Raw genomic sequence first — 9,962 nt, 5'->3', positions numbered from 1 at the left:
AATGAGATCCAAAAGCATCTTTTGTTGGAGGGTTTGAATGAAATTAAGAGAATCTCATTGAACAATTGGAACATGGCAAGGAAGAACAAAATAAATGGTAGAACAATTATTTGTTTGACAACACAACACAATCTAGACCTTGGAATGAATTTGATATGGAAAATATTCAATAACCTATCCACATTATGGTGTAAGATACTCCAACAAAATTAATGACCTAGGAAAAATTCTAACCATTGCTAATCCCCTATTGGGATGTCACATTTGGAAGTTCTTAATGAAATTTAGGCATATCATATCTTGGCACTCGACTCGAGTTATAATGATGGTATAGGATGATTCCTAGAATGGTCATGCTCCTTTGACTAGTATTCTAGAATTAGAAGGCTATAGAGAAATCATGGTTGATGTGTGGGGCAACAAAGTGGTAGAATATGTAGATATGTTTGGGTTAGAGTGGGTGTGGAAAGACCTAAAAAATATGTCAATTATTGAGGTTTACAAGGAGGATCTTGAAGAAAGAAGACTATTGTATTCCCTTAATGGAGAAGAAATCATTGTGTGTGGATAATTTCAAGAAATACTCAATTAAAACTAGGATCTTGTATTCAATATTTGATGTAGTCCACCTCTTCCTAGCCATCAAAATTTTGTTGAGGAGATTGTGCTTCTAAATGATGGTTCCTTTGCATGCACTTCCTTGTATAACTAAATTTTGACCGAAGAAAGGTTGCACTCGATTAATATTCTCAACCCTTCTAGATGTTCATTGTGCCTAAAGGAAGAGGAGAAGATAGACCATTTATTGATGTAGTGCCCCTTTTCATATGATGTCTAAAGACCATTCACTGGTGTAGGACCCTTTTGTTTATGAATGTTGTAATTGATATTGTGATCTCTTATAAAGGATTTAATGGATTTTTCCTACGGCTGGTCACACCTACACTATGGCTCCTTGTGTTTTGGATCGTGGACCGGGAGCCCCCAATGGTTATTTGGTAGATCTAAAGAGAATGAAATAGTTATATTTTCAAGGTAAAATATTCTTTGATGGGGGCAATCACTAGAAAAGTCGAAGTAGGAATTTGTGAAGTATTTCATGTAAATATTTGCAATTCAATAGAAACTAATTTTTTCAGCTTATGTATGGGCCGAAAGTAGCCTTCCACCTCAAATAACCTCAAATCAGCTTCCATTCTTTGCAGCTTTATGTAACCTCTGCTTCCTCAAGGTAAGGAGTTCGATTCCCCCACCGCTCTGTGCTATTTATTGATTAATATTTGTCTAATGGGTTGCTCTGTTTTCGCTCCAAATGCAGGAGCAGCACCTCCAAAGGCTAGGCTTTCCATGACTGTTTTGTTGAGGTAATAATAACACAACTCAAGCCCTTTTCTTAGTTCGGCCTAGCTGGACTTTCAGATATTTTTGTGAATTAATCTTGGGCATTATAATACACAGAGATGTGATGCATCTGTCCGGTCAAGGGAGGTTTATAACCTGAGAAATATCGATCCCGAATATCAATTTTCTTAGGGGATACGACGCAATTGATGAGATGAAGAAAAGATTGGAAGCAGTCTGTCCTGAAACATCATTGTGCTTAGAGCACGACATTCCGTGGTTATGGTATGTAGCATGCATTGAATCTTGTTTTCTATTTTTAGAACGCAATATTATGGTAACCATTGAATCTTGTTTTTCTGTTTATAATGTAGCATGCATTGAATCTTGTTTTCTGCTTTTAGTTCTTGATCTTCGCCTGAGAGCCTGTCAAACATGTATTGATTGCATTTGTCTAGGCTTTCCATTGCTCACTATTTCCATAGAAGATGGTGTTTGTATCTTGGTTTTTCTATTTTCTTGGAAGATTGTGTAGAATGAAGCTGAAATTTTATTTGTATTGGGCTTTTCATCCTGTGAAAACAGGGCAATCTGTAGGTACAACACAACTTCATTTAGGAGTCTGGCAGAGAGCAATCTGCCTTGGCCAAATGATGAAATTCACACCAAGATCCGCACATTCAGGACGAAAGGGTTTTCAACAAAGGAAATGGTGAGCCCAGAGCCACTTTTTCCAGGAAAGACAGTCAAAGTGGAAGAGCCGACCCCAGCATTGAGAAGCATCTGAACTCAAGGTAAGGAGTTCGATTCGCCCACCGCTCTGTGCTATTTATTGATTAATATTTGTCTAATGGGTTGCTCTGTTTTCGCTCCCAATGCAGGATCAGCACCTCCGTGCAGAATGAATTTGTTCGTGCGTGTGCGTGTGCGTGTGCGTGTTCTGTCGCACTTCGTGCCTGCAGGCACAAGGTGTTATCAAGGTTATCCAGGAAATCCGATTGGCCTTACACTACTGTTTTGTCGAGGTAATAATAACAGAACTAAAGCCCTTTTCTTAGTTCAGCTTAGTTGGACTTTCAGATTTTCCTGTGAATTAATCTTGGGCATTGTAATACACAGGGATGTGATGCATCTGTCCTGTCGAGGGAGACATTTCACCTGAGAAAAATCCATCCCAAATATCAAATCTGTTAGATAAGATGAAGCAAAGATTGGAAGCAGAAACATCATTGTGCTTAGTGCAAGACATTCGGTGCTTATGGTATGTAGCGTGCATTGAATCTTGTTTTCTGTTTTTAGTTCTGATCTTCGCCTGAGAGCCTGTCAAACTTGTATGGATTGCACTTGTTTAGCTTTTCCATTGGTCACCAATTCCATGGAAGATGGAGTTTGAATCTTGATTTTTCTATTTTATTTGAAGATGGTGCGTATAATGAAACTGAAATTTGATTTGTATTGGGCCTTTCGTTCCTGTGAAAACAGGGCAATCTGCAGGTACATCACGACCCTGGTAGAGTGCAATCTGCCTTGGCCGAACGATGAAATTCACACCATGATCTGCACATTCGGAGTGAAAGGGTTTTCGGCAAAGGAAATGCCGCTTTCTCCAGGAAAGACTGTCAAACTTTAACGGTAGTAGGGGAGCCAACCCCACCACTGACGGGCATTTCCGCAAGCATCAGAGCTCCCTCTGCAGTCGGCAGGCAGATCCAGCGGTGGCCTTGGACAATGGCAGCGCGTCTTCATTCGATTCCCACTACTGCAGAAATTTGGAAAGCGGAAAAGGGCTTCTGTATGTCGACCAGGCGTTAATGGCGGCGCCCGTCACCCGCAGCATAGTCGACTTGTACGCTTCCAATCAGGAGCTCTTCTACCGTGATTTCTCAGTCGCCATGGTCAAACTTTTCAACCTGAATGTGCTCACAGGAAAACAGGAGCAGATAAGAAAAGAGTGCTCTAAGCTTGTCAATGGCAGCAGGAGCTCAAGAAAGCCCTTTATTGGCAAATTGAAGCTGCTCTGATACAGCCTCACGCTCGCTTCCAGTCGCTCGTCGAACAACCCATCGTCTGCCCCTGCATTGGCTTCTATGTACCCCACCCTCTATAGTTGAAGCTTTATGTCGGCAAGCAGGGCATGTGTGTCGCCTTTCTTGAGCACCACCTTCTTCATTGATTCAAGTTTTGAGATTAATGGCGTTTTGGAATTGGGTTGAATGCCCATGCCCATGTCCAGAATTTCTCACGCCCGCTTCCAGTCTCTCATCGAACAAGAAGAAGCACAAGTAGCCTTCCGCCTCAAATTGGCTTCCATTCTTTCCTGCTTCTTGTAATCTCTGCTTCCTCAAGGAAATGGTGAGCCCACTGCTGCTTTTTCCAGGAAAGACTGTCAAAGTGGGAGAGCATTGAGAGGCATCTGAACTCCCTCGTCATTCGATTACAGAAATTTGAAGAGCGGAAAAGGGCTTCTGTATGTCGACTTGTTCGCTTCCAATCAGGAGCTCTTCTACCGTGATTGCTCAAACTTTTCAACCTGAACGTGCTTACAGCAAAACAGGGGCAGATAAGAAAAGAGTGCTCTAAGCTTGTGAATAGCAGCAGGAAGACATATGAGGGGGCTCCTTTCAAAGATACAGAAAAATCATTTCCCTTTTAATACAATTTCTTTTCTGCCTGTCGATTCTTTCATGTACTAATCTGTATAACTCTCTTTTGACCATGGACAGTTCTGTTTATAATGTAACCATGGCTAGACTGTTACACACTTCAATGAACCATATATTCCCTTTTTTTTTAAATAGAGGCAGACTTGCTTAAGGATTTTTCTGGTCTTTTCATGAAATTTAATGTGATATTCCAAAAAAAAAAAATGCAGTCCTAGGTTGTATAGAGTTTACATTTGTTTCATTTTAATGAGTTCTGTTATAATAATATTATTTATTTATTTTATTTTAAATTTTATAGACTACATATTTTATATGATCAGACTTGTACATGTGTATAATTGAATGTATTTAAATGCTTTATGAATCCTATTTCTTTATATAATGTTTATTAATTTTTATTTTTATTTTATATTTGAGTTTGGTGAGATTTACTATATGTGCTTTTATATGTTGTGTATTAGTAATTGATGCTTGTAGAAGTAATAATTAAATAAATGATATTACATTAGAAAATCGAATGTAATGGATAGTGGTATTTAATTCTAGTTTTTAAGACAAGAGTTTTCATATGTTTCGAAATCTCATTGTTATGGAATTAGAATTAGATCTTAGTGGCCTTTGTTTTGCCTCAAATTATGCATAAACATTTTTTCCATGTCAAGTCTATAGACTTCAAGCATATACAATTCAAGATCCAATGACAACTTGTGAGCTTTCACTCTACATGGTTCACCAACTTATCTGATGTTTGCTTCACCAAATAACTAGTGTTTAAGAATACTTTTAAAAAGCTTGTCGATTACTGAGGGACACATTCTCGTAGGTCAACCCTTAGAATAGATTGGCCTTACAATCATCCTAACAATAGAGGACTATAATAGTTACTAAACTCATGTAGTGAAGACATTATAAAATCTCCATGCTCACAATTTAAACTAGCAACAAAGAGGAGTGTTGTGTCTACTTCTAATGGGCATGCTTTTTGGGTACCTAAAGAAAACAATGTCACGACACCAAAGAATGAGTCCAATAGGTGAGAAGGCTTTCAGAACCCTAAAAAAATAAAAACCTTGTTGAGGTATTACATGATTGTAACATGGAATTTTATTTCTATAAACATTATATCTATGGAAAATAAAATTGTGTTCGAAATCTATATGTTATGTTTCCTTCATTGATGATTATAGTAGAAGGATATGGGTATATTTCCTCATAATTAAATCGGAATCCTTCAATCATTTTAAATATTTTAACCCTCTTCTAGAAAATTAGACTAGTAGATAGATTAAGACTTTTAGAACTGATAATAGTGGTGAGTTTTGTTAGTAAAATTTTGATAGGTTATATAAGTATCATGAGATATAAATGCATAATTCAACCCCATATCCCCCTCAACGAAATGGAGATGCAAAAATAATAAATGGTTGCTACTAAGAGTATGTTGAGTGGAGAGGACTAAGAGTATGGCTTAGTATAATGTTTTTAGATAGAATCAATTGCCACGAGTTGCTATCTAGTTAATATGTTTCCTACATTATCTCTTATTGATAAATACCTATAGAGGTATGGTTGGTAAAAAAATCCATCATTGAGACATCTTTGAGTCTTTGGTTGCAAGGAATATGCAAATGTGCCTAGGGAGAAGTGGTCAAAGTTGGAGAACAAGGTTATAAAATGTATTGTTATTGGCTATGGTGCTAATGTGAAAGGATACAAGATTTGGGACCCTTTGGCTTAGAATTTTTTCTATAGAAAAAGTGTATTATTTAGAGAATTTAAGTCTTGCTCCATAATATTGCAACCAGAGAAGGAGAAAAAGAAATATGTTGTTCAACGAACACCAAGGACTAACAAGGTTGAACTAGAATCCACAAAGGGCCTACAGAGGAAAAGAGCTCAAATAGTTCTAAAGAAGAGATAGAAGCTCCACCTCAACCATTAAGGAGGTCCACTAAGTAAAGGCAACAACCAGAAAGGTATACTCCCCCTAATTGGAGATGTATTTTTTCTTTGATTGCTAACACTAATGAACTTAGGACCATAAAGGATGTTTTAGGTATGGATGATGTATAGTCTTGTATTTGAAGAAATATAATGGTTGCTACCTAGTACATTTTCCTAACGAAAGAAAGGCTATTAAATGCAAATAGGTATTCAAAAGAAAAATAGGGTTTGATGGTAGTGTTAATAAGTACTAGGCAAGATTGGTTGCAAAGGCGTATTCTCAAGTCGAGGGAATAGGTTGTGGAGATACTTTCTCCCTAGTAATAAAGTTGAAATCCATTTGATTTTTGTTACCTCACATAGAAATGTATGATATTGAGTCTAAGAAAATGGATGTGAAGACAAAACATTCCTTCATGGTAATTTGAAGGAAAATATTTATATGACATAGATAGATCACTACATTGAGAAAGGTAAAGAACATTTAGCCTATAAGCTGAGAGTTTTTGTATGGTCTTAAGAAATCTCTTGGGATGTGGTATCAAAATTTTGATTCTTTCATGTTAAGTTTAGGAAATCTGAGATCCAAATCTGATCATTAAATCTATTACAAGAAAGACGGTGATCATATTCTCATTATTGCATTATATGTTGATGATATATTATTTTTTAGTAATAGGAAAATTTTGATTTATGATTTGAAGTCTCATCTTTCAGAACAATAATCAAAGACCATTTTTCATCTTTTGTGAAGATGATTATCAATAAAAAATAACCATACAATCAATTTCCATATTTTAAAAAAATCTCTATATGATAGTACAGATTTTATGACATTCCTTCACAAAATCTATAAACATATTGAAATATGTTGAAAAAATGTAAACAAATATTGAAGTGAAAATGCAACCTATAAGCGATACTTCCCTCAAGAAATCAAATTTTCATCCTCTAATCTCCAAGAATCCAAGGGTATTTATCATTAAATCTTACATTTGAACACAAGTGCTCAAGAAGTGAAGAAAATTACTAAACTGACAAAAAATGATTATTAGAGAAGTTGTTTGACTTTTATAAAAATGGGGATGCAAATCCCAACATCTCATTTGACCAAAATAAATATTAATTTAAATATTGTAAATATTCCCTCTCAAAATAAGCCCTACAAAGAATTGTCATAACCTTCTATTTCATCCACTATATTTAACTAATTTACAATGTTGTTATTACACCCACTTATAATTTTCATATAAAATTTTAAAATGAAAATTGTCTTTTTAAATTAACTTCTCATAACTCACTATTGATATTCAACTCTTTAACTCTCTTATTTGATAAAATTGTCAATTTAACTACTCATTTATAAACTACTGTAAATTATGTCATAGCCTTACCAAACAAATTATCATAAAAGAATATACTAAATGATTTAGGAATTCTATTATCCCACCACCATAAATTCACATAGACCCCCTTGTAAAAATGCACAAAAATAATAATGATTTACTAATAACTTGACCCTTCCATAAAAAAATTAAAAATTAAAAATAAATTAATTAAAATTTTAATAATCAAATTTTCCCTAAAAAAATTTTGTCAACCCACAAAATTATACAAATGATCAATTTGACCACAAAATTAAATTAATTAATTGAACATGGTAGATGTTAATACAATTTCGGTGTAGCTTCATTATTGTCCCCATAGTATTTGTGATGCCTTGATGTGAAATTATCAATGCCTTACAATAGTCTTACACCAATTCATGAATTCTAATTATCATATTTTAAAGCTTGCTCATGATGTCTTGATTCCAAATTATAAATTTTAGTTTCTTACAATGTTCTTACAACAATCATGAATTTTAATCTTGATTATTATTTTTTATTGTGTCCATGTTGTTGTAATTGTATAAAAAATATTATTATGAAGATGATGTTATGTTCAAACATCTAATTATAGTATGGTTTTTAATATCATCTCTTATAACGTGTGATTATGGTATTCATGTATTTTCATGTTATTATGATAGATGTTTTGCTATCTATTTGAATGTCTTGACCAACCTTTATGCATTCAATATTTTTATTATTCACAATGCATTTCAATTGTATAAAATAAATTATGATAATAAGAAAACACTAAATATTAAATTCCTCAAGTGATCTATATAACACAAAAATATACTCCTCTATGTTTCCTTCATCAAAATTATACATTAAGTTGTTACCTTCATTATGGAATTGTGTGGATCATTTTTTAATCCATATAGAATTAATGTTATGACCTAATAATTAAATAATAAATAACTATTATTTTCTTTCCAATTATCTATCTATTTAGTAATTAATCTCCAATCATATTCAAAAAAAATTATGCATCCATGATCTTCTAAGAAACAAACAAGAAATAAATCACTGCTTTGTTAGAAGGCTAATGAAAATTAGAGGTGCTAACACTTCTAGATGAAAAAGCAGAAATGCAAAGGAGATGTTGGGAGTAGAAGAGGTCAAGGATCTCGATAAGTTCAGGAATAAAATAATCAATTCCAAAGTGGAGCTAATACTACCATTCAATTTCTCTGAAACTTTAGAAGGGTCATTTTCTAACTTGAGAAAATTGTTCACTTATAAAGATATATGGAGATTTGAAGGAGCATCAAAAAATTAAATCTAGAAGAAAATAGACCTAATATTAGAGACCAATTGAGCAATCAAAAAATTTGTGGCTATTAATTATTTTGTCTTCAAAGAGAAGGTCAATCAATAAAAACTACAAGGTGACATTACTACCATGTTTAAAAAATGGTTAAACATTGACCAATTCTAGTATTTTATCTTTTGATGTCACTTTTTAGCTATACTAATCCTTGATAGTTTTACCTTTTTTAAGATATATTAGTGTCACTGCATTGGCCTTAGAAGATCACTTTGTCTCACCAAGTATAGCTCACATATGAAATAATGTGTGTGAACTTTGTACCTAAAGATATATGTGATCTAGTTATTATTAGAGTCATAGTTTTTATGATATATGTTTAAAGAGTCTAGTTCATTCTCAAAACTTATAGACCCATAAAAAAATTTATGCACATGTATAGGTTAGTTATAAACTCACATCCATTAAAATATGTAAATACATAAAATTATCATGATTTAATATTATCGTTATCAATGATATGATTAATCCTTTTCAAAATCCAACTATATGTATGCTTAAGCGGGCCATAGGATTTATCCTTCGGTGATCACCTCAGATAGAGTGGATTAGTCTACGTGCTAGAGGAATACTATCCTCTACTTATGCCCTCGTAGGGTCCTATCTTTATCCGTCGTCGTAAAAGTTAGTGCATGTACATAGCTTAGCACTATAACTGGAAGAGAGATTATTAATTCAAAACAAGTAGATCATAATGGACTTGTCTAGGAGTATACATAGTGTTATAGGTCTAGCATTAAATTTCAGTCAAATCCAACACAAGATGGCCTCTACTTTATAGATAAAACAAACTAACCATAAGGTGGTCTACCCTTTCACTTTACAACTCATCATTCAAAAACACGATATACTTTAAATACAAGTTATAACGCTTTCTTAACTCTTCATAATCTACTAATGCCTATTCGACCTCATCTAAAGCCTACTAAAGAGGTAAGTTCAACAAGTTAGGAACAACCCCAAACCTTGGAGTTATTCCCCCCTATACCCTACCCCTACGGACTTGAGCTCACGAGGGCATCCTTCACCCAAGGGCCGCCTATGTTCTTGCTTCCAAACGGGTCAAACTCACATGTAGTTCTCCTATCCAAGTCTCTCAAAAGACACCTACACAGGTTCTTGTAACCTAAGGCTTGTTGAGAATCCCTTTTAATTAATATCACTACCCTTTTAAGGATATTAGGGTCTCAATTTATCTCCACCTATTAATATTCATGATTCCACATCAATATGTTAGAACCCTTTTAGGTTCACTTTATTAACTTAGAGACTGGGTTGGCCACCTATCCACAATAA

At 34.4% G+C, this 9,962-nt stretch overlaps 1 long non-coding RNA gene across 1 annotated transcript; it reads left to right on the top strand.

Annotated features, from left to right (window-relative positions):
- The first annotated feature begins 1,138 nt into the window (after positions 1 to 1,138).
- Positions 1,139 to 4,234, top strand: LOC131067421 (uncharacterized). The gene is made up of 7 exons (XR_009111812.2): positions 1,139 to 1,231; positions 1,319 to 1,364; positions 1,459 to 1,626; positions 1,927 to 2,135; positions 2,223 to 2,366; positions 2,461 to 2,602; positions 2,824 to 4,234. It is a non-coding gene; the product is annotated as an uncharacterized LOC131067421 (long non-coding RNA).
- The last annotated feature ends 5,728 nt before the right edge of the window (positions 4,235 to 9,962 follow it).

This window comes from Cryptomeria japonica, chromosome 9, assembly GCF_030272615.1.
Source record: "Cryptomeria japonica chromosome 9, Sugi_1.0, whole genome shotgun sequence".
Classification (NCBI taxonomy): domain Eukaryota; kingdom Viridiplantae; phylum Streptophyta; class Pinopsida; order Cupressales; family Cupressaceae; genus Cryptomeria; species Cryptomeria japonica.
Note: the sequence above shows the minus strand (reverse complement) of the source record. Positions and strands in the feature narration are given on the sequence as shown.